The sequence below is a fragment of the Numida meleagris genome, chromosome Z (assembly GCF_002078875.1).
Source record: "Numida meleagris isolate 19003 breed g44 Domestic line chromosome Z, NumMel1.0, whole genome shotgun sequence".
In the NCBI taxonomy this organism is placed as follows: Eukaryota; Metazoa; Chordata; class Aves; order Galliformes; family Numididae; genus Numida; species Numida meleagris.
This window is the reverse complement of record NC_034438.1, coordinates 67,361,369-67,386,330: the sequence shown is the minus strand read 5'-3', so window position 1 is coordinate 67,386,330 and position 24,962 is coordinate 67,361,369. Positions and strand designations below refer to the sequence as shown.

The 24,962-nt window shown below is 39.0% G+C and overlaps 1 long non-coding RNA gene across 1 annotated transcript; it reads right to left on the bottom strand.

The window, feature by feature from the left end:
- LOC110390374 lies at positions 1,883 to 23,758 on the bottom strand. The gene is made up of 5 exons (XR_002433727.1): positions 23,626 to 23,758; positions 21,582 to 21,732; positions 15,618 to 15,737; positions 12,839 to 12,970; positions 1,883 to 2,940 (listed from the first exon to the last, which is right to left on the bottom strand). It is a non-coding gene; the product is annotated as an uncharacterized LOC110390374 (long non-coding RNA).

Below are 24,962 nucleotides of genomic sequence, written 5' to 3'. Positions count from 1 at the left end.
ATTCCTGGTCAAAGAATAAAATCAATAGAATGAAGTCTACAAATTACGGATGTTAAAAAGCTAGTATTCATCATGAATGTCTAACCTGGAGCTTTCATCCCGACTCCTGTCCCTGCCAGGTCGGTTGAGATACTTTCTTTTATTTCAGGGGTCTTTGATTCATGTCCACAATGAGGAAACTTCCAAAATTTAGTTCTTTGCTGGTTTGCAATCTGAAAACTACTGTTAAATGTAGGGGATGGCTGGTTGAATGACAAAGTTTAATTTCAAATTCATAAATAATTAATATGAGAGAACTTCAAAAGGTGCTGAGATTCATTATCTTTTGAACATTTCCTTCTGGGTGTGACAGACACCTATGAGAAGAGTATTTAGTAAAATAATCTACTTGCTTCACAAATCATGCTAAAGTTTAGGAAACACCCTAAGACTGTGATCAATTACAAATTGTCACTTGTTCTACTCATCCCTACAGAACATTTTTCCTAAACTGTAGTTTTTAAATCAGATTATGCAAAACAGTAGCAGTGACAGCTTTGCCATAGCAACAGTGAGGAACTCCAGTGGGTCAGAAAGGAGGACAACCCTCTTTCATTTCCTACTGATGTTAGTATCCATGGAAACCCCTTTTAGCAGTATCTGCATCAGACTAAGAAAACAGGTAAGCTCTATTCCAAAAGGGAGGGCTTTAAAAGAACACAGTCTTTTGCGAGGTCAGCTCTTGAAAGCCTTGAAGAGCCCCTTAGCTGAGAAAGCTAGAGGACTGTAAATCCTCTCTTCCTTTGGTAAGAGGCTCAGGTCCAGAGAATCACATTAGCACTCTCTAACATAGACAGAGGAGAGCAAACCCTTTGTTCCCTACCTAAGATGCTGCACCCCTGAGAACTCATCTTCTTCACTAGGAGAATATAGTGCAGAGATGATTGTGTGAACTGGGAGATTAATTATGAACAGAATTCAATGGGGAGAGACTGGCAGAGTACACACACCATATATTTAAAAGAAGAAAAAAGACTGAAATACAGGAGTACCAGTGCTTGTAAACTAAGAATACGCGTACAGAAATATTATTCACATGGTAACACTTTAAAATATTTGTAAACTTAGCATTTTATGGATAACTGATTTGGAGTAAATGCTGCTACCTCCCTCCCACATCTGATCCATTTGAGTAAGAATCATAGAATCATAGAATCATAGAATGGTTTGGGTTGGAAGGGACCTTTAAGATCAACTAGTCCCAGCCCCCCTACTATAGGCAGGGAACAAAGGCTAGCATATTTTTAAATAATCACAAGCCATTCCTGTCTCCACCTTTTGATTTCCACAACTAAATTAGCATGGGAAAGATTTTTAGTAACAAATGGTTGCCTTATCACTTTGTGATTCATTTGCAAATAAAAATTATCATACACTTGAGTTCAGGTAGGAAATGCTTTCTGATGACTTTTAAGCCCAAAATATTATCTAAAGTTTGAAAAACAGCACACACACACAAAACAAACTAAAATGACTAGTAAAAATTAAGACTATTAAAGCTGAATGCAACTGTTCTATTAACTTCACTGCATTTGGGAGTATATTCCATTAGGTGAATTTTTATCCTGTAACAGTGAGAAAAGTAATCTTTTAAAGTAGACACTCCATTTTAATTAATTATACAATGTCATCATGAATGTAAGATTGTGACAAACTTCTTTGTTTCTTTCCAGGCGCTCTTGCAAGCCATTAATTGATCTCATAATCTCTATTTCCTCAATGAGAGTAAAAAATCTGAGTCCTCTTGGTTGAACCAAAAACATGTAGCAAGGCACAGGTTTTTTAAAATTATTTCTTTATTTAAGATTACAAATAATTCTGTATGTTTTTTCATCAGACAGCCTTGAGGTACGTCATAAAGTAATCTTACAAGTATAAATTTGATCTGCCTTATAAAACCACAAAGACCATGAGCAGCAATACACTTTAAGAAGAAAGTAAGAAGACTGAAACATTTAAATACGCTTTCTGTCTGAATGCCTGCAACAAAAATGTTTACAATTGCAGACTCACCTAGAACAACTTAGAGTGGAAGTCACGCAGTTCACCACCCTGCTCAAAATAGGATTGTTTACACCAGTGGTAGCTTGCTGAGCCCAGCACTCCAGACTCTTTTCCACAAACTTTAATATCCACCTATTCATCCTCATCTCTTAGCATCCTGGTGGGAAGAAAACTATGGGAGGCTGTGTTAAAGTGTTTGCTGAAAGGGTTCATGTCACCCACTGCTCTCTCCTTAAGTGCTGGCTATCTCATCACAGAAAGCAATCTGATAGGTTGGGCAGGATTTGCCCTTGGTATACCTATGTTGGCTCTTTTGAATTGCCTCCTAGTCTCTTGTGTTTAGAAATGGCTTTTAAGAGGACTTGTTCCATTCCCTTCCAGGTACTGTGGTGAGGCCAAATGGCCTACAGGATCCAGTTGCTTGGATCCATCCTCTTCTTGTCCTTGAAGATGAGTGCAATGTTTGCCCTTTAATTTTCTGGGCTCACAGACTTCTTTACGTCTAACTGGCTCAACTGGTCCCTAACTTGATCCACTCTCCTCTGGTTCTGCCTTACTCCTACAAGCTACTACTACGCTTGGAGACATGGGAGGCCCCAAAAAGAACAAAATCAGCATTTCTAAATTCCATGGTGGTAGTATTGTTTTGATCACTTCTCTCAGAATCTTAAGCGTCACCATATCGCGGTTGCTACAGCCAAAGTTGCCTCTGATCTTCATATCTTAAGCCATTTATTTCTTTCTCGTTTTTTGAGTACCAGGTCCAACAAGATAGTATCTCTATTCTGTTGACTGATAATATGCACCAAGATGTTGCCTGGGTTTGCCAGAAAACTTCTTGATTGCTTCTGCTTGGCTGTGCTGTCCTTCCAACAGATACATTAGCATTTGTGCCTACTTTCAAAGAGAGAAAAAAATTTCAAATTGATTGAGTTAACATCTGATAAACAAAAGAAAGGAAATAATCAGTGGATGTGGAATATGACAGATTTTTCAGATAACTATACAGGTATGGAAAAAAAAACCAAACCACTCTTCTTCATCATCGACTTATTTTTGCTCCTAAAATCTCATTAGTTTGGTAGGATGGGTTAGACACCAGGACCAATGCCAGTTTTGAGCAAGAGTGCAAGTCCTTGAATTCGCATGCTCGGACCATCTAGGTTGAAGCCTGTTGACAGGGTTACTGCTGTTGCTCTTGGAGGAGAACTGGCTTTGGGAAATAATCTAGGCTTGTAGAAAGAAGCACCAGTTTCCTTTCTGGCTTTTAAAGACCAAAATAAGAATTTTGTATATACTGTAGGTGAAACCTACTTTTCCCTTATGAGTAAATAGACAAGGTCTTGAGGTGCTTCAGAGTATGATCACTCAAAGGTGATTCAAAGTATGAATCAAATGTCAAACATACATATTTCAGACACAGATATTCTGGAAATTTTGGGGGGAAATTATGTACACAAACAATGCACTTTTAAATAAGTGAGAAATAGTTACACATGGTCCACATCTTATGGATAGTGTAGGTGTTGTTTCTTAGTCTATACTCTCGCCAGACAGCTTTTGGAAAATGGCTATGTTATATTTTAAGTTATGTGTGCACATGCATGTATGCGTCTGTACACGTTCCTGTGCTTGGCTGCAGTCAAGGTCAAAATAGACGATCTGAAGTTGCTACTGGCCTTTAAAATTATTTGTCTGAAGCTGCCTTTCTGACCAAGTTCAAATAAAAAGAGAGAGTTGTCTCTGTAGGCAAGAACAACTACTTCGGGATGTGAGTTCTACACTATTTTTAGTCACTGTTCAAGGTCACATATGAATCTCTTCATTTCTAAAATGAAAGTGCAGGGACAAAATAACAGTACTCACTTCAAGATGTCATCCACTATAGTCTAGTGAAAAACACCGTTTCAGAGTACTGTGGACAATGCCTTTATTTTTCCTCTTCAAGAGCAGTAGCTTGAGCAGAAAGAAACATGTCCCAGTGAAAAAACATCACTGGAAGTAGAGAATGTTTTGTTGTCGGGTTTTTTTGGTTTTTTTGTTTGTTTGTTTTTGAAAATACTATATTCATCTCCAAGAAACCACCTATGGAAAAGGATTTTTTCAAACACATGTGAATATGCATCTCATTTTTGTCTACCATGGCACTCCAAAAATCCCTGTCCTTGAAAGAATAACGTATATAAATTTTTGACTTTGCTATCTTCTGCATTTCTTTAAGGAAAGTATGTATTATTGTAACAAAGGTTGATAAAAACTGTCCTCAACCTAGCACAAGACATTTCCCTAAAAAGCATAAGTTTGAGGACAAGGACCGTAGCTATGTTCATGTTTCCTAAGCAAGTGCCATTATGTGGAGAAATGCACTGCAAGAGCAACTACCAATTGAAATTTTCACCAGCAGAAGGCCACAATGCTTTATAAGAGCTGAGGCCATTTTCTTATTATCTCTATCAAAGCAGAAGGTAATCATGACAATAAATAATCAGAACTGTAGATCAAAGATGTTTAAATGGCAGAATTTTAACCTTAGCTCTGTGCCTTTTGAAGATGACTGTCCTGTCAGACAATGAGCAGTGCTCAAGTCCAAGTGCAGTTGATCAATATGCAGCATCAAAGGCAGGTACAGCACTTGTGTCATAACATACACAACAGCAGCTAATTTCAAAGGAGACAGCATTTAGAAGTGCCTGGTATTGACTGATCAGCATCACTGGCTGACATTCTCAGCAACTGCTAACAAGTCTTTGTTACTTGCGTGAACTGATGTTGTGCAGTCATATATAAAAGGTTTTGTTAAATCAGGTTAGCTGTGGCACTCCCAGTTTGCAAAACTCATTGAGGAGGTGTTCACTGCACAAATGAAATTTTGTTGTTCGCATTGTGCAGAAAATGAAATGAGGAATAAATAAACTTTATTTTACTCCTGTTCTTGTCTACAGGTTAGAGGCATCTCCTCCTTTAAATGAAGTCTGTCACGTCTTAGGTTATTATTATTTTTTTTTTTATTAATCAGATTTGCAGAGAGATCCGGAAGACAAATGACATCTATGCAGTTTTAATTCCAATTAATCCTCTACTCCTGCGCCCCACGGAGGTGGATTTTCCCCTCAGCTTCTTTCTATCCAAGAGCTCCACTGCAGAGCATAGTCTTGATTTCTCTTGAGCCAGAGCTAGACACCAGCCCTCAGCCTGCAGTGCAAGAGACAGTAACGCTGTTCTCCCTTGAGATACGAAGCCTCCTCCCAGAGCACTGTGCATCTTAGCTCTCTGCTGACAAGTAGAAGTACCCTAGCAGGGGTACCAGAAACAAGCAGTGCTGTATCAAAAATACCACATTAATTCCTCTAGTTCTCTGCTTGGTTTCTTCATGTCTTAGTTGCATTGGCACAGCTGCCCAGAGAAGCTGTGGGTGCCCCATCCCTGGAGGTGCTCCAGGCCAGGTTGGACGGGGCCCTGTTCTGACCTGACCTGCTGGGTGGCAGCGCTCCCACGGCAGGGGATTGGGGCTGGGTGGGCTTTAATGTCCCTTCCAATCTAAGCCATTCTGTGATAATGTAGTGCAAGCAACTACACTGAGAAATGAAGGGACAAGGGACGAAAGGGGAAAGCAGAGAGGCGTAGGGAAGAGCAGATCTGATGTAATCTTTAACTACATTTTATTGGCCTGAAAAATTACTCAGGATCTGGATAGATGCGAGTACAAGCAGAAGTTTGAAGTAGAGCATCACATATATTTGTACACCTATCTCTAATAACTCCTCTAGGCTTTTTTTCTTACTATACTCTTTTCTTTCCATCAGAGACTAATTTGTCATTTGTATTTATTTAGAAGCTAGTATTTTAAAATCTTAAACATGCCTCCAAAGGAGCTGACGAAATCTGCTGATTCCTGGCACTGTGGTACAGTTCATGGCATCCTTCATCTTGCTGGCAGACGACATCAAATACATCATCAAATCTTTTATATCACATTAAATCTAATCCCATGGTTTTTGTTCTGGCTGTTGATAATAAAAACAAGATCTGAGTTCATAATGTTCCCTACTACTACATTAGCCTTGCATCAGATTAACAAGTAATATCACTGCAAACAATAACTAGTGCACCTGAATATCATACATTGTGATAGGAAGGAGAAGCAGAAAAATGAGTCAATAGAGAATAAATCTGTTTAAGGACTGATGTTGTATGAAAACAGATGCTCCACTAAAGATTATCTCTAAAGGCAGGCTTTGCTGTTTTGCTTGTATGTTGTTGTTGTTTTTCTTTGACTTTAATTATGGTTTTATTTTATGCCTAAGTGTATTTTACTTTGGAATAATGAAGAATAAATATTAACTTAAACTTTTGGGGTACTTACATTTTCTATTAGTACGTTTATGTACTATTTAGGTCATAGACATCTTTTCTTATTAGAATGTGGGCTTTCTATGTACATTTTTTCTTGTGCTTCAGACAAAATTTAGTATTTATGGCATATTTGCTAGTTTCCAGCAGATCCATCTGTTCCTTGCGACGTTAGGCATTGTACAGAAAATAACATTCTTGCTATATAGATATTCTTGAAAAATAAAAAAAATAAAAATAAATTTGAAGGAAACAGAAAATTAAGAAAAGCAGAATTTGTTTTAATGCTTTGTAACAGCATTTTCTTTGTCTTTTGTCACTGTTCCCAGGCCTTCCATGGGAAAATTTGTAGGGGAGGGAAAACACTGATTGCAAAAATAATGTGATAGCAAAGAACCAGTGATAGGGAGTGTCTCCTAGAAAGCTGTATTCAGCAGCAGTAGAAAGACTGTCTGTTAACTTGTCAGAAGACCGTGGACCTAGGGAAAACTCAAGTTACTTTTGCAAAATTCTATTGAATCAATTTCAAGGCTATCCAGGATTAAAATTGAGACTGATCAGCTGAGGTGTTAGATTCCAAGTCTCCTCCTGCTGTCTGAATGCTTCTTTGTTTCCTGAGAGTGGAAATGGTTGCAAAATAAAGATAATTCCGTGAAGCGGGTTGTCCAGTAATAGATTTTGCTGGAGAACATCTGATGCACAAATGGAAAAAGGTTAAAGCCAAGAAAGAGGTCTGTATGTAAAACAGCCATGCAGTGTGGTGCAAAGTCTTCTAGTTGTAGCGGTACTGAGTTATCTTAACTACAGAGACAAACCAAGTGCCTATGGGGAACACAACAATTTTACTTCTGGCTTTTCCACCAGCTTGAAACGCGCCACTGGTAAGCCATTGGAAAACTTTCCTCTAGCTGAATACCCTTCAGAAAAACTACTCTGACACTTACCAGCTGAATTCAGGTAAGGGATTGTGCGGCTTGGATTTGTCATGGTGATGGCTGGACTTGATGATCTTAGAAGTCTTTTCAGCTGAAATGATTTTCTGATTCTACTATTCTATGATCATGACGTGCTGAGTCTGCTGTAAGAGCAGCTAGCAGCAACTTGCAGTTAAGTTGATGTCTGCACATATACCTGGGATTGCCCATACCCAAAGTGTAACACCTTGCATTTGGCCTTGTTCAGTCTCATTTGGTTTGTGTGGGCCCACTTCTCTATCCTGTCTAGGTCCCTCTGGATGGCATCCCTTCCTTCTGTTATACCAACCACACCGCTCAGCTTGGTGTCATCAGCAAACTTGCTGAGGGTGCATGCAGTCCCATCATCTGTGTCACTGATAAAGATGTTAAACAGTCCTGGTCACAGATGGACCACTGGGGGACACCACTTGTCACCGGCCTCCAAGTGGACATAGAGCCATTAACCACAACCCTCTGGCTGCAACCTTCCAACCAGTTTCTTATCCACTGAACAGTCCCCCCTTCAAACCCATCTCTCTCCAATTTAGAGATAAGGATGTGGTGCGGGACCATGTCAAAGGCCTTGCACAAGTCCAAGTATGTGACATCAGTTTCCCTCCCTTTGTCCACTGATGCTATTGTTGCAACATAGAAGGCCACCAGATTTTTCAGGCATTATCTGCCCTTGGTGAATTTGCCTTCAAAATTGTATATTTATTAATAATTTTTAGACATTTTAAATTACATCCAGTATCTCCTTTTATATTGTCTAACGTTAAAAATACAGTTGAAATTAAACGAGCGGCATTTTTATCAGTTCTGTTCAAACCACAGATGTTAGATTAGATTTTATTTTTTATACTGAGATTGAAATTCTATTTTAATATGCAGAACTACAGTCTGGGGAGTCATAAAATGCAGAGTGTTTTCATTAGATGATGGCTATACACCTCCGGTTAACAGAAAGCTGATTCATCAAACAGTAGCGATCAAGACTCTGGGGCCTAGAAGGGAAATGGACCACAAAGAGGAATAAAAGATAAATCTGTGTCACAGTATGCAATTGAAACTTAGAATTAGTGATTTTAAACTCTATAATTCTGCCAAGAAAAAGAATATCTTCAAAATACAGACTTTTGTTACAGATTGAGACAATCAAAAGGTTGAAGCATGTATCATTCTTCCATCTACAGACTATTAGTTGTGGAGTTCTAAGGGTTGGCTTCTAAATAGTGACTTAGACTGCTCTTTTTCTTGATGACTGCACAATTTATGGGCTAGGTTTGTTTGAACAGTATGCTGCTGTTAAAAAAGTACTATGTGGATTAAAAAAAAGTCCTGCAGAAAAATGAAAGTGCTTTATTATTCCTGCATATCATAGGCAGTAATTTAAGCAATATTCTTAATGATAATTTGATCATTCTGTTATTTTGATTTCACAACTTACATGAGGTGGATCAAGTTAACCGACATGGTGAAATGCTTCATTCCTTTAACAGGCATTCCTGTAACCAGAATCTTCAGTGGTAGCTGTGGTCTGACTGACATTTCGTACAGCGTGCTTATGCAAGACAATCAGCTGCAAACCTCTGCTTCAGAGTGTGAGTTACCACCTATGTCAAACCTGAGTACTGCGCTCTGTGTTTTGCAACTAGGATCACATTTCTGCTTCCTGTTGATATTAGTCTGGCTATTAAGGAAATCTAAAAGCGTACATGAGAGAGCACGTCTCACATGCTGAATAATAAGCAATAACAAAGGAACACGAAATCCAGGAGGAGGAAAATCTTCCATGTTTACTGACACTTCTGCATTGTTTCTTTTTACATTTAATCATCTTTACCCCAGATTTTGCTTGCTTTGTTCACCCAAGTGGGTGTTGCAGAGCTCTGTTTTCCAAATGTATTTCCACAAACTGCTTGTGCTGCTGCAAAGTGGTATGAAGGAGCCTCTGGACAGAGCTGGTCCTCACCTGTCATTAGTTCTAGCCAGAAAGAGATCAGAGACTTTCTTAAGCAACTGGTGTTCGTGGTCACAGTGTTCAGGGAGGGGTGTACTGGTAAATGCAGAAGCATTATCTATCGTAAACTTATGTCTTTCAGTGAAGAGACTCTGAGATCAACGTGTAAAGACAGCATAGAAAAACACATCCTTGTAATGTCCTGTTAAAAAAAAAACATTTCTTCACCTTAATCCTTTCAAGCAGTAGGTCGTATGTATGAGTACATCCTGTATCAGAAACCAAGGCTGTGTATGTCCAGACTTCCAGATTCTCTGCAGGAATTTATCAGCAATGATATTTTAATTGATCCCTACAGTATAAGACAATTTACAAAAATACCAGCTCGGCAAGAGCATATGAAAATCCTTTGAAGAAAAGAAAGCTGAATTTGTATTCTCCCCTTCTGCATACATTTGTTTATTAATGAAAAGAGATAATCTCTCTCTCACTCCCTCCTCACATGGCAATGCATTGCCTTGATTTTTCCTCTGTTTCAAAGTTGTAAGATAAATGATAATTCCAACCAGTTACTGTTCTTTTTGAAAAAGGAAGACAACCAAATCAATCTCTGGAGCCTTGAGACCTTCAGAAAAAAATTTCATTGCTGTTGGATGAGAAGAGCTTCATGCTCTTGAATCAAAACAAAAGTGAAGAAAAAATCAAAATATTAAGAAAAAAGGAATGAGTAATCCGTTATTCTCTGAACCTACTATAGTGGTTCTCCTTTGATTTCCATGTTGTTGGGTCAAATTCTGTAGACATACTTTAAAATCTTTGATTTATTTTTCTTTTTATCAAATTAATAACTAAAAAAATAGGAAAAGGAAGAAAAAGAGCCCAATATTTGTTAGATCTTTCTTTTTCATTTAAATCAGTCAAGTTGTTTTTTCGATGCCATTCTATGATATATACAAAATTTCCATTAAAATCATTAAAAGCAGTCCACTTGTTCAGAAGTTCACCCTTCTCTGCTACAAGGATACTTCCTAAAACCTGTCTCTGAAGAATTCATTCTGTACACGTCTACCTCCCAGTTGTTTTCAGCACTCAAATTCCTGTTCCATCTTATTTGCTCATGGGTCAGACCCACACATTCAACAGCTGGTAACACATTTCATCTTTGCGTAAGTACTTCAGTTATGGTTCTTCATTAGAAATGAGAGACAAATTAGATCCCTAAAAGTTTGGTGATGAGTTTTTTCCTGTTTTGGACTTTTGTTTCTAAAAATGCAGTTACACAGGAGAGAATAATAAGAGTTGTGTCCAGATAAGAGCTGTCACAGTGATTAACTTGTAGATATTATAAAGTGTCATAGAATCATAGAATGACTTGGATTGGAAGGAACCTTAAAGACCATGATGTTTCAGCCCCCCTGCTGTGGGCAAGTATTGCCTCCCCCCAGCTCAGGCTGCCCAGTGCCCCTCCAACCTGGCCTGGAGCACCTCCAGGGATGGGGCACCCACAGCTTCTCTGGGCAGCTGTGCCAGGGCCTCACCACCCTTAGAATGAAGAATTTCTTCCTCGTATCTAATCTAAATCTTTTAGTTTAAAGCTGTAACCCCTTATCCTACCACCACACCCTTCCTACTAAGATTCTTTGTTCTGAGTGCATTTTAAAGATTAAAAATCTCAGAATCACTGAGTCTGAAAGGGACCTCTGGAGATCATCTAGTCCAACCCTTCTGCTAAGCCCAGTTCCCTAGAGGAGGTTTAGTGGGAAAGCATCTAGAGAGTATCTCCAGGGAAGGAGACTTCACAGCCTCCCTGGGGAGCTTGTTCCAGCACTCAAAATAAAATTTATGAACATAAAATGTAGAATAGCTGAAACTATTGGTTTTCTTTTGCTTAGCACTGACCTTCAAGTGTTTCTCTTTGTAGAACTGTACATTTCAGTCATATGAATAATGAAAACATTTAGCCAATGAGTGTTTACCTCTGCAGCTCAGTAAGCTCTTGGCTGGTCACATTTATTTTCATCTTATGAATACTAAGTATTGGGTTATTGCTGGGAGATGCTTAATCTCTGAATGGTAACCAACCGAACATACAGAGTCATGAATTACTGAGTACACAGTTTCAAGGGAAATTTCCTTCACTAAGCAAAAGTGTTTTGGCAGTTTCATTATCAAAGCTCTGGTGAGCAGATGGCATTGTCCAGCAAACAGTGAAAGTGCTGTAAACATGAAAAAATCTGATCTCATCTTGCAGTAAGTCTTGTGCAGGGAAATGAAAGAGTAGTTAAAGAGTCACTGAGCATTTTTAAGCAGAATTCAGAAATGCCTGGTGGCTGCATCTGACAGAGATTACGAGAATGCATGGCACTACAGTTGATCAACTCACTCTTTTTTGCTGCTGTTTTTTGTGTGTGTGCTGACCACAGCTTGCTTATGAGCTTTCTTTCTGTGCATAAGTCTCAAGTGTATCCAGTTCCCAGGCTGCGGGAGATTCGTGGCCAAATTGACATTAAGGTTTGCTCAGGGTGAGTAGGAGAGCTGACATGATCAAAGAACAGCTGCGTCCAACCTTGACAGCTCAGTTTTGTGACGTAGTTGCAGGGGCAATCCACAGTTGACCCTGTCTGCACAATGGCAGGGGGTATACAAAACCGTGGGTTCACCTCTAGATATGGCAATTCCCTGGCTCCCCTAGATGGTGAAATGTGTAACCCGAGGTTGGTAGAACGTGTGTGGATGCTGGTGGGCAATATGCACTGTACATCTTGGTCATGACGTGCAGTGATAACTGGATCACAGGCAAAGGAGACTCTTATCTTGGAATCTGAGGTAACTGGAGAAATTTTCATAAATCTCATCCCCTGGACAGTGGTCAAAAACTTGTGTTCACTACGTTTTTACACTGTCAATATGCTTCTTTAGGTTTGATTTTTTTTCCCTGATAATTTCTATTTGGGTTAAAGCACTTGTTTACACACTATCACTAGCTGTCTGCACCCTTGATGCCAGATGACATGGAAATGAAATGCAAAAATCTTTGCCTTCCAGTGGAAACCTACTAGAGCATTATTAATTCATTCTAATGACTGTGAGATCAATTACAGAATGCTGATTTTCACCAATCAACAAGCAAAGGGAAAAAGACAATAAAAAAAATCAAGGGTAATATATCACTAAAGTTGCTGGTTTAGCCGACAAATGTAATTTGATTTAAATTATTTATGAGTATTGCATTTACTAGTAGACTCATAAATATTACGTAGTACCATTTGTAAAAATAAAGAATCTGGTAAGGCAATACATTACATTTAAAAGCAATTGCACTAAATGTGGAACTTCATGTACATACAGTGACCCATGTGTATCACCAACACATCTAACACTGTCTGTACAATAGTAAGGTGTACTGTTTAGAGTTCACTTTTCTGGTTGTTGGCTTTTTTTTGTTTGCTTCTTTGTTTCTTTGTTTTATTCCCACAAAGTATTTCTCCAATACTCTACCATTATTTTTGCTATCCTTTGCTTCACCTACCTTGCACCTTGCTATGAATCAGTAAAAGCTTTTAGAGGGCTCTTTGTGGGTGAGCGTAAGTCCCTTTGGAGCACAGTTTCCATCTACTTCAGTTTTCCTAAGTCTCTGAAGAGCCTTCAGCATCTCAGCTTTCTTCCGTCAGGTGTAATGGCAAGAACAACAAATAAATCTGAACTTAAAATGCTGTCAAGCACACCAAGTAATATAAAGAAATATGAGCACAAAAGTACCAATTTTGGACAAGTATCAGCTACTTGAACCAGGACATGGCAGGGACTTGGGGAAAAAGTTTTTTTAGATATACATAACTTAATGAGTCCTTGGAAAAGACTCCAGTGCCCAATGCTATGCCAGTGCAAACAGACTGGGGAAATATTTTTATTTTAAACGCTATATTTGTTACAGATGGTAATACTCATTAGAGCACTTCTACCTAACATGAAAACTCTTCGTTCTTCTTTTTTTTTTTTAATCTGCTTGTTCCACTTGACCTGGACCACAGCTGTTCCTGTTTCCAGTGGTATTGTTTGAGGAATTCTACATTTTATTCAGAGTATTTTTTTTTTTTTAATACATAGCAAACATTAATAATAGCATTCCCCTCCTTTTTTTTTAATGCTGGAAACCTAAGCCCTGTAACTTTGTTTGGACATGAGTTACAAAACAGATTCTAAAGGTTCTTATTACACTTCGTACTGAAACGGGATGTAGGGTCTCCAGCAGTGTGGTGTTAAGCGCCCAGCCCTCAAAACACAGACATGAGGCTTCTCACTGATTTATCGTCTGGCATGGGGAGCTGGAAGCGCCAATTTGTTTGACAGTGGGACCCTACTTTGACACTGTTACCGAAAGGACAGTGTTTGCAGTTTTCTGCAGGATTTTTCTGCAGGCAGACATCTTTTCCTAGAAATTAGTTAAAACCAAATATCTTCTCCTAAGCTAGATGAGACTGACTAGTAAGACATTGTGTTTTATGTGATTTTTGCTGTAGGTGCTGCATTTCAATGAGATTTCTTGTTTTATCTAGGCAGATATTTCTATCATACCTTAAAAGCGTTGCTGATTGTAGGGTAAAATGACTTGGAAATCGATAAGAAAAATAGGAAGCACACTGTTTTCAAATATCGACTAAGTAAAAATGATGTGATTTTATTTAGCTATTCTTTAGGCATCTAGGGGAAACAGATATATTTTCAATACCATTATGGATCAATAGCACAAGCGAGTACCTTTAGGACCTAAAAATCCATATTCTAATGCAAATGTGCTACAGAAAATTCCTTTTTTCTTTTTTTATTTCTTCCTCTGAAGAAACAGAAAAGATTGCTTTGATAAAAAGTCCTTATTGTGGAAAAAGCAAAGTATTATAATCTGGGGACTAAAGATACTGTGTGTCTTGATGGATTTATTAAAAAGAAAAAAATCCAGGCTAATCTAATGGATTTGAACCCTTGATCTACACTATCAAAATTTCACAGGCTTGCTCTACACCAGATAGAGCACTGATGTATCTCCCAACTTGCTTTTATAGTTGCCTCAGAGAAGAGGCACATGCACCTTTATTGCTACTCAACACATGTAAGGCTTGGAAAGAGTAAAGAAAGCAGCTACATCAAGCACTTAGCTGAAGAAAAGGCAAAGTAAGCAAAGGAAAAGAATCCAATTATTTTATGTTTGTATTGCTAAATGGTTTTTCTGTCAAAAAGAGTGAAGAAGAAACCCTTCCTTCCTCCCTTGCCTTTTTAATTGTTTAAGAGTTAACTGTTGTTTTCTGTGTATCACTAAAAGTTACCAAAGGAGGGAGATTGGGTCTGGTAAAAATGGTTCATTCTTCCAGCGTTATAGGTAGGCTCTAGGCCACTCCTTCCTTTTAAAGGTGATGGGCCATTAATATGTGGCTATCTTTGAAGTGTATCTTCTTCTAGTTATCCATGGGAAAAATAAAACGCGATTCTAGCTAATTGATCTAAATTCTTTCAGAATGATTCCAGAGGCTGTTCAGTATATGTGCATAAGAAAGGATATTTTACATACCACTCCATTCTTAGACCTGTACCAAAAGCTTACCACTTTTTTTGCTGTCTCTGTACTTCTCAGACTCTGAGGTGTGCAGATGTTTCTCTAGCAAGATGGTGAGCAACGTTGTTGGTGCAAGCTATCTAAATCTTTCCAGAAGCATTTAAAAACATACTCATATATAGCTCTTTATGCATATTTTCCTGGAAGTGTTTATTCCGGGAAACATCCACTACCCTATCACCAGAATTTCTTGATCTGTAACTTTGAGGTTAGTGGTAGTCATTATGATGGATGACTAATTACATGACACAGATGTAACCCTAATTAGGAATTTCCAATTTCCCTTAAACGTGGCTAAGTTCATCTCATAGAGGTAGACTAAAGATATTTATGGCTTTCACAGTGCCTACCAAAATGTTTGTCTGTCTGTCTACTTGTCTACATATGGATCTATCTATATTCAGTGTCATTTTTTCCTGCACTATTCATGTGTTTCTCAGAAAATCCATAGATTGACAACTATGCCTCATATCTAGGTTAACACTTCGTGGTTCATCATGAACTTTCACACAAAAGCACAGAATGACTTTAAGATGCAGGATCAGGCCTCCTACTAGCTCCTATTGAATGCAACTATTCTCTGTAGGACAACGACAAACTCAAAATGCAGATGAGTATACCAGGGCTCATATGAGCTCGTTTGAAAAGAAATACCATTGATAAGATTGAAGTATATAGCACTGAATATTATGCAACTTACCCCATCTCAGAGCTAGGTTCAGGCTTTGACTGAACTCCATCGTAATGCTGACATCAGCTCTGTTCATTTCAGGGCTATTTGGGTCTCAGCCAGATGTTGGAATCCATTACTGATGGCTACCTGAAATTACAAAAGAATAGTTTGTCCACTCTGTAAGTGGTACCATTTAGGTGAAGGGTGATTTTTATAATCAGTATATTTAAACTGACAACAGGCTACGTAGAATGTATCTTAAAAGTTTTGCAGAGCTTTCTTACAGCAAAACACAAACTTTATTTCTAGCTTCAATCATGTGACTGAGAGTGTCATCAAGACCGGACACATGCCCTGTATTAGATGTTTGTTTAAATACTTTGCTGAACCAGACAGTGAATGTCCCTGAGCAATTCTGTGGAGCATTTGAATCCTAGAATAGCCCTAAATAAATCTAATCACTTATACAGACTTTTTATTAATACTGTACAATATGTAGCATTAGCCTTGATGTTTTTATGTGTGCATTACTGCTGAGATACTATTGCTGTGGGAGGTGTAATTTAGAATTTTCCAGACCTTGCACATCTAAAAATCTCAGCCACAGCATTATGCTCATAGGTTTCTGATCATATTTCCTGATTTTTTAAATCCAAGTGTTGAACTGTATATATCACTTTTATGGAGATCAATAAAATAAAATCAACTCTACCCATACTACCCAATTATTTGAGTTTGTGTCAAGGAATGAATTAACTCTTAAGGATCATATGTCTAATTAAATTATTTAATCCAGATTTTATTAACATTATCTGTTCATTCTCTTCTGAACAAGGAGAGGGAGCCAAGAATACTTGCTCGTAGTGTTTTTTCAGTAAAATATTAAAGCAGTTAATCTCTTAACATCATTTTCCAAATATTTAATCACGTATTTCTGCCCATCTATTCTGCATACAAGATGATGAATGCTGTTCAAATTTTAGGAAAAAATTTGTCAGTGGCAGTGTCCTTCACAGTTTAGAACAACCTTCAAACATACTGTGTAAATAATTGATGCCATCAAGGCTTATGCCAAGGTAGAACACAAACAGTTTAGGCATATTTGGCTTGAACTAACACCAAGACAAATTGCATTAAATAAAAATGAATTTTTTCATGTCTGTTGTTGTCTGTGTCATTCACTTTCTTATAAGAACAGTTGGATCAATACAATCAGGTCATTAAATGGTTGCTAACAACATTTAAACTTTACTGCAGACAATCCTCTCACAAGCAGCTGCTTGGTCAAGACAAGAGAATGACCCAGATTCTGCCATATTCACCTGGGAAAACTGGCAGACCTGCAGAAATGTTGGTGCTGACTGCTAGTCATAGCAGCAACAGATCTTCCGCCAGATGCTTGCATGCTAGGTCTGGGGTCTCGTGGCTCCACCAGCCTGCTGCACGTGGCACCTGCTTTGGCATGTGCTTGGAAGGTATCTGAAGTGTCCAAGTTGCTCTGAGGCTTCATGGTCTGGCCTTGCAAACAAATCTCTTCATTGTTGCTAAGCTGGGAAAAACGGGTGGAGAAACAAGGATGGAGAAGCTGGCATAGAGAGGAGAAATACTTAGAGTGAAAACTGCTGAAGAAATTCGCTCTCGACTTGTTTGAGCTGTGGCCTGAAGCAGCAATATGGCCTTTCTCTACTTGCTGTCTCCTCCTATTGTTTGTTTTGTCCAAGGTGAGATGTCTGGGAGAAGGGAAACCCTGGCTACTTGGAATCCTTCTCACCTGTGGTATTTACTAATACATTTCACTTACATCAGTGCTTCTCCTTGACTGCTACTCCTTAATCCCTGAAACTGAACCTCGTAATATTTCATTCAAGACATGGCCTGGGAGCAAGCACCCAGCTGTAACTATCCACGTGATGAAAGGCATGACACTGCCCTTTGCCAAAGGAGTGCAGAGCATCAGGATGGATAAGCTGGGGAGATAATGCCTGCCTTGTGCTCCCTTAAGGAAGTGAGGCAAGCTTCAGAGGTTTGCTATCTCACAGAGCTAAGTACTGATACTTAAAAGTCATAAAATCAGACACAGAAATACATGTCACTGAGTAGTAAAGATGGAATGAAGTCCAAACTATACTCGCATCCAGAATAACAATTGAAAAAAATTCAATTTAATTGGTCTCATTTTATTTCACTTTCTTTTTTTCCTAAGAGGACTTTTCAAAATCTACATAAAATGTGTGCAATTAAAGAAGCAGCATTAAAGCAAAACAACCTGCTCTATAAATTAATGCCGGTCAGACCTTCAGCTAGAAATGCCAAATTCTGTTAATAATATGTAGTTTTTTTTAAGTACAGTGATTTCAAGCAAGATGAAGTTGTATCAAATACTTACTTTCAAAATAATGTTCAATAATATGTATTGAAAAATACAGCATAAATAAGTCTCTAATTTCAATCTTTTTCTATATGGAATTGAAATTTTCATAACCTATGTTCTCAAAACATAGGTGGGCTTCATGCAGTGGGCTCATGAGGTTCAACAAATCCAAATGCACGAATTTGCATCTGGGTTGAGGCAACCCCAACTACCAATACAAGCTGGGGGACAGAAGGGTTGAGCACAGCCCTGCCAAAAGAGACAGGGGTACTGGTGGGTGGGAAGCTGGACATGAGCCAGCACTGTGCCCTCACAGCCCAGAAATCCAACTGCTGCATCAAAAGAAGCGTGGCCAGCAGGGCGAGGGAGGTGATCCTGCCCCTCTGCTCTGCGCTGGTGAGGCCTCACCTGCACCCAGATGTGGAGTCCTCAGTACAGGAGAGTCATGGACCTGTTGGTGCGTGTCCAGAGGAAGGACACAAAAATGATTCTAGAGATGGAACACCTCTCCTAGCCTGTCCTCATAGGCTGAGAGAGCTGGGGCTGTATCAAAAGAGGGGCTATAAGAAGGAAGGGGATGGACTCTTGAGCAGGGTCTGTTGCGTCAGGACAAGGGAAAATGTTATCAAACTAAAATAAGGATGTTTCAGTCTGGACATAAGGGAACAGTTTTTTACAAGTAAGGGTGATGAGGCACTGGCACAGGTTGCCCAGAGGGGTGGTGGATGCCCCATCCCTGGAGACATGCAAGGCCAGGCTGGATTGGGCTCTGAGCACCTGATGGAGCTGTAGATGTCCCTGTTCCATGCAGGAGAATTGGACTAGATGGCCTTTAAAGGTCCCTTCCAACTCAAAAGATCCTATGATTGCATGATTCTTTGAAAAAGGACTGTGATTTAAAAGAGGCTTTATGGGAAGTCTGGTTAGGATTTGAATGACTTGTAAATACTTTTCTTCCCAAGACTCTGCAGCCAGAAATGTTACTTAATTTTGGTTTAAAGTACCTATTGATCCAGGCTTTTTTGCATTTTCCAAATAGTTCCACATAATCCATTTAACACAACAATGATGACTGGCCGTATCAGTTCTTCTCATTTCTAACAGCCTCATGTGAGTTCAGCAGTGGAGAACAGTTATTCTGTTAGGTAGGAGACCAAAGAGCAGGAAAATATATTGCTACAGAGGCTCTCAAGACTCACACAATCACAAAGTCATCTAGGTGTGCAGGGACCTCAGGCCTCATCTCATCAAACTCTGAACATCTCTGAGGACGGACACCTCACAGCCTCTGCCTGCCGCAATGCTTCATCCAGACTGCAGACCTCCTTCAGGCTATGAGCATCAACATGCCTTATTCCTACTCACCAACCTCTCCTCTTTTCTTCAAACTATATCAGCCCTGTGCTCCACACCTCCTATTATACAGCCTGCTTTGTTCTGTGCTGTGTGGCCTCACCTCGAGGACTGGGAGCAGGTTTGGGTGGCACAAGGGAAAGCTGAGGGGGTTAGGAAAAGGCTCTGCACTAGAGAGTGCTGGGCATAGAACAGCTCCCCACAGCAGTGGGCCCTGAGATGCTGGAGTTCAGGGAGCGTTTGGACAACGCTCTTAGACATAGAGGTTGATTTTGGGTGGTCCTGTGTGCAGCCAGGAGATGAACTTGATTGGCCCTTGTGGATCCCTTCCAACCAAGGACAAACTATGGTTCTATGATCCCCTGTGTTTGTTGGAAAGCTGGAAGACCCTCTCAAGCAATGCAGCAAGAATTACTAGTGATAAAAAGTGACAATAAAAAATATTTTGCTGTGTACTAAGACAAAAATCAACCTCTCAGATCTGGTCTCCTAGGATTTCTAAAATAGCCTGGGCAGTCAAATGTTACACCGAATGTGCAAAGCTACCTGTGGGTGGTAGACTAGCAATAAGATTACAGCAACATCTCTGAGCAATTCATTAGTTTTGTCAGTCAAGAGGGGAGATGTGAAATGCAGATGGAAAATACTCCCTTGTAATACACTATTTTTCCTCTCTGATCTGATCTAAAGGAACCACATTTTACCAGAAACTTTGTTCTTGTCCTAAAATTAGTGCAGTTGATAAGACTTTTCACTTATTCCTTTGCAGCTCTTTGCCATATATTTATGGCATGCGGTAAGTTGCTAAGTGACCTGTGGATTTGGGAAGTTCTCACGCACTGGCCATTCCTTGCCAGTATGCTTTATTGTGCTATTTCTAAAAGTAAGACTTGTTGCTGCTCATAATAGCAGCCTACTGTTGTTGAAGTTTCACCTTCCAATGTCCCCAATTCATTTTGTACTGAATGAATTTGAGTGTGGAACTTGGATGCTTAGACCCTGTTTATTGCTTTTTGTTAAGAGGCTCCCCAGAAAGGTTCATCTTAACACTGTGCAGACAAATCATATGAATATGTTGACTTCGCTTAAATGACATATGGGGAAAGCATGGCAGTCCTGACTGTGTGAACATGGCAAGCTCAGAAACAGGAAAAGGCAGTTATAAACCAGAATATATGCCGAGAATCATAAAACAGATTTTTATGATATATTAAAAAGACCTGTGGGATTATCTAGTCCTATCCCCTTCTCAAAACAGGGCTAATGGGAACATGTTTCTCATGACCATGTCCAAATCATGTTGGAACTTCCCTTTGGACGGAGATCCTACACCCTTGCTGAGCTCCACAGCAATCTTTATCCACCATCATGTGAAAAACTTCCTAATGCCAAAGCAGAATTTCCTGTGTTCAGTCTTGTACTTACTGCCTCCTGTCCCCCCACCTTCAGCAAGGGTCTTCATCTTCTCTGTATCATTATACAAGGTAGACTGCATTGAGATCTCTCTTTCCCCACACTGAACCAACGCAGTACTCTCCACTTCCCCAGCTGCATTGCTTGGACCATCCCTGACCATTATGAGAACCTTCCATGGGGCTCACTGCTGCACACTGGGGTCTGTCTCGGGCTAGGAGCCCAAATATGTACCATGCATTCTGTGCAGTATCACCAGTGCTAAGAACTTGAACTATGTATTACCATGAAATGCAAACCTTGTGTAGTTTCCAGTCCTGAAGACCATAATCAGAGGAATAAGTACTTGGGGAAAAATGCAACAGTCCGATAAGTGACTTCATGGCCTCTCTTTTCCTTGTGGCAAAGCAGCTACAGGCTCCCATTGACATAATTACCCTAATCTATTCTCTTTGTACCAGAAGCTTTGGTTATCCAGGTATGAGAGGAAGGACATGTCCTTCAACAAATATTCTACTGTGTCAGATCTTTGTGGAAGAGGGTGAATTGAGGATTTTATACCTGTGTACTGTGTTAGAGCTACTCCTCGTAGCCTGCTTCTGAGCAGATGGTACCACCAGTTTACCAAAAGAACAACTACTCTCTTAAGACTCTAAGTACTGCTACAACTGGAAAATGTTTCAGTGATTTCGTTCATCTGTTTAACTAGATTAAGGTCATTATTTAAACCTGATGACATGAAGGCATTAGGCAAAATGCTTTTTAAGCAATATCAAAGGTTTCTATTGCCCATATGTTCTGCAAATATATATAAGTAGTCCATTACCAGTGTCCACATGATTAAACAAACTTACCTTGCTGTTTTCTCTTCTGTATGCTTTCGATAAATGATCTAAGCCTGAGACACAACCATAATACTGCTCTCACTGACCACAGCCTGTTTAATTACTTTAGCTGCCCGTAAACTGATCCTGCTCTTCCAGTAAAGAAACCATAAATGGAGATCTGTAAGGGAAACCAGAGTAACATCCATTTTCTTGTCTGTAAACCAGAAAATTGGAAGTCACAGACCTATTCATACTTATGAGCTTTAGCAATGTGTACAATATAATGTTTTTTAGTGTTATTACCTGTTTGTTAACTCACCAGTCGCTCTTATTTAGATTGACTTAATGCACTGTGCATTCTCAAGAATATTGCAAATTCTACCACATATTAGATATTTTCCTGGAAAGTTTGATATTCTGTCAATCTTTGTGTGCAATTTCTAAGCTCAGATCCATTCAAGTGGAGTTTTGTTCATAGCTGGAGAACCGTGAAGACAGATATTTATGAAGTGATATTATCTGTCAATATTGTAGCATGGAAATATTTGACTGTTGTTATGTTTAATAAATTCCCACTATTGGCTATTGTTCAATTTACAGTGTCCCTGCTGCTTAAAATGTCATGAAAAATAACCCTTCCTTTGCTGATCTGCACCAACAGAGGATGCTGGAAATGTGTGTGTCTGCTCCAAGCAATGAAAGTAACAGAAATGGTTGAGGAAACCCATGTTGTCTTCATCCGCTGTGGAGCCTCACAAAGCCTTTCTGTGGATGAAATGTTCTCATCAGAGCAAGGAGAGAGGACACACCCTGGGAAATGAACACACAAGCAGATGAATTCAGAAACACAGAAATTTAGGCCCTGACCTCTATCTGTGATGGTGAAAAGAATGTTGATGTTTAAGATAGGACACAAATAAGATGGTGTGTGGATCCCCAGCATTGGGGTGTAACATTGCCCACTCCTGCAGCAGCTCAGAGTGGTGGAATTAGGGTGAGCTATGGACATTTCAGACCAACGTGCAGCCTGTATTACATCATTCCAGCGACCCCTCCAAAAAAAACTACAATGGTCAAAAAGAATGAAAAACATTTAAATATTTAAGCTTGCATTTTGTGTGTGTTTTAATCTGCAAATGGAGCAGAATTGTATCTTCATTTTCTGTCCATTTCTTTCAATATTTAACCTCCTTGTTACATCACACACTTTTCCTGTAAGCTGTTGAGTTTAGCTTTTCTTGTTCACTGTCTTCTTTTTCTGTCTGTCTCTCCACATACCTTGTATTATCTATCCATGTCTGGAGTATAGATACACAGAAAAGTTTCATTTCTACCTGAAGTAAGGAGAGCCATGTTTTGAAGCTTAATGGAGTGTTGAAGCTGAAATGTAATGCTGTTAATTAGATTGTATGTATTTTTTGCTATAACTTACACAAGTAGATGCAGAATGTGTGTAAAGTACGGTATAATTTACTGGCAGGAATGTCAGACTATTTTGTTAAATTGATATATATATATTATATATGAAACATATTTTGTCTTCTATTGTTCTTCATATCTGCCTTTTTGATTTAAGGGGAAAATTGATGAAATGTAAGCCTTACCAAACCTGAAGTTCTGAATCAGAACAAAGAATTCCTGCTGCTTAATTATACAGAATGCAATATAATTAGATTTGGTTTCTTCCTGGTTTAATTTAGTCTATTCCCTTAGGAGAGATCCATTCACCATATTTAATATAGCTATAATACACTGTAGTAAATATTTTCCAAAAAGGAAAACTTAATGAGCTGAAGATATGCACTGCAAGCTTCCTATTTTCCACCTTTCAGTTACATTAAAGTTTTTAAGGGTAAAATTAGACATCCAGAAATGTTCTTAGGTTTGAAGAGTATTTGCTCATTAGTCTAGGCACAGCACAAAACCTTTTGGAATCACTGGAACCCTTTGCTCCAGAGCTGTCCCCAGCCTCAGCAGCATCAATGCTGAGGCTCTGCCTGCCTGGGGCAGAGCTGAACATTACTCCTGCCCCACCTGCATAGGGACCTGCTGGCCTCCATATAGCTCTGACCTGGTCACTGTGGACAAGTGCTCTCAAAGACATCGGCTGCAGCACCCAGAGTGGTCTCCAGCTTGTATCTCTCCAGGCCTGACGGAGCACAGCATTGGAACCAAGATGAGGCTGAGAGTGGGGAGATGCTCTTTGTGCTCTGTGTTCATAGGAAGGAAGAAAAACAGAGGAAAAGTAACAACTGTTTGCACTGCGTACATGTAAGAAACCTGTATTTAAAGTCAGACTGAAAATTTCTTCAGATCAGTCATTTCAATCATTTCAAGCATTCAGACCCTACAAAAATAAGAATCCCAAGGTATGAGACTTACTTACTCTTTTTCTTACATCTGCCTATTGGATTTTTGATAAAAGTGGCTCCTACTGTGAGCTCTTCTTCATACTAACAGGGAATTAGATGGTATGTTTTCTTTAAAAAATGTTAATATCCCAAGTCACACTATTTCTAGATCTTATGATATCATTAAATATTCCAAGATTTCAGGGAAATAAGTGATCCTGGACTCACTGCCTCAGACATCAGTCCATGTTACATTCAAAGCAGATTTACCTGGAACCTGTATTTTGCTCCATTTTGGTTCCAGTTTCCATTCTGGGAAACTTTCTACTGGAAAAACTGATTGGACTTTTATTAGGAATGGATTATCTCCATGACACCTCTGTCATAGGGAACCTGCTTTGGCTGGAGGGTTGGACTAGATGATCCCCAGAGGTCCCTTCCAACTCTTACAATTCTGTGATTTTGTGATTCTGCCACATGCTCTGAGATTTAATTTTCCCCTTGACAAGCATAGACTGGGTATAAATACAAAACTGTAATTTATATTCCATATTAGGTGAATACTCTTCGAAAATAATGGTCCAAGAAAGGAAAATGTCAAAACTGGTACTTTATGTATCTCTATTATATATTATAGAGAGGTAATTTATCTACCTCTATTGTTTAATAATGTAAATCAGAATGCAAAAGTTTATGAGAGAAAAGAAGAGTCCAAATTTCCTTTCTGGAATCTGAAGAAAATCATATAGTTTACACCCGCTAAAGATCTGTTCCTTGTTTGCTGCTGCAGTGCTAAATGAACAACTCCTTCAAAACAGAAGAATTTCTGATCCTGATTTGCTTTATAAATGTACAGATTGATGACAGCTTGATGAATTACAGCAATGCCAATATCATACTGAATGAAGGAATGAAATTGTGCTCTGTGAGACAATTATTTTAAGCTGAAAGCTCTGATATTTTCTTATGTCCTTCTTTTTAAATTGCAGAACCTTTAAGTCACAAGGCTGCCATTATTTTTACATTTTAAAGCCGTGTATGAGGCTAATGACACAAA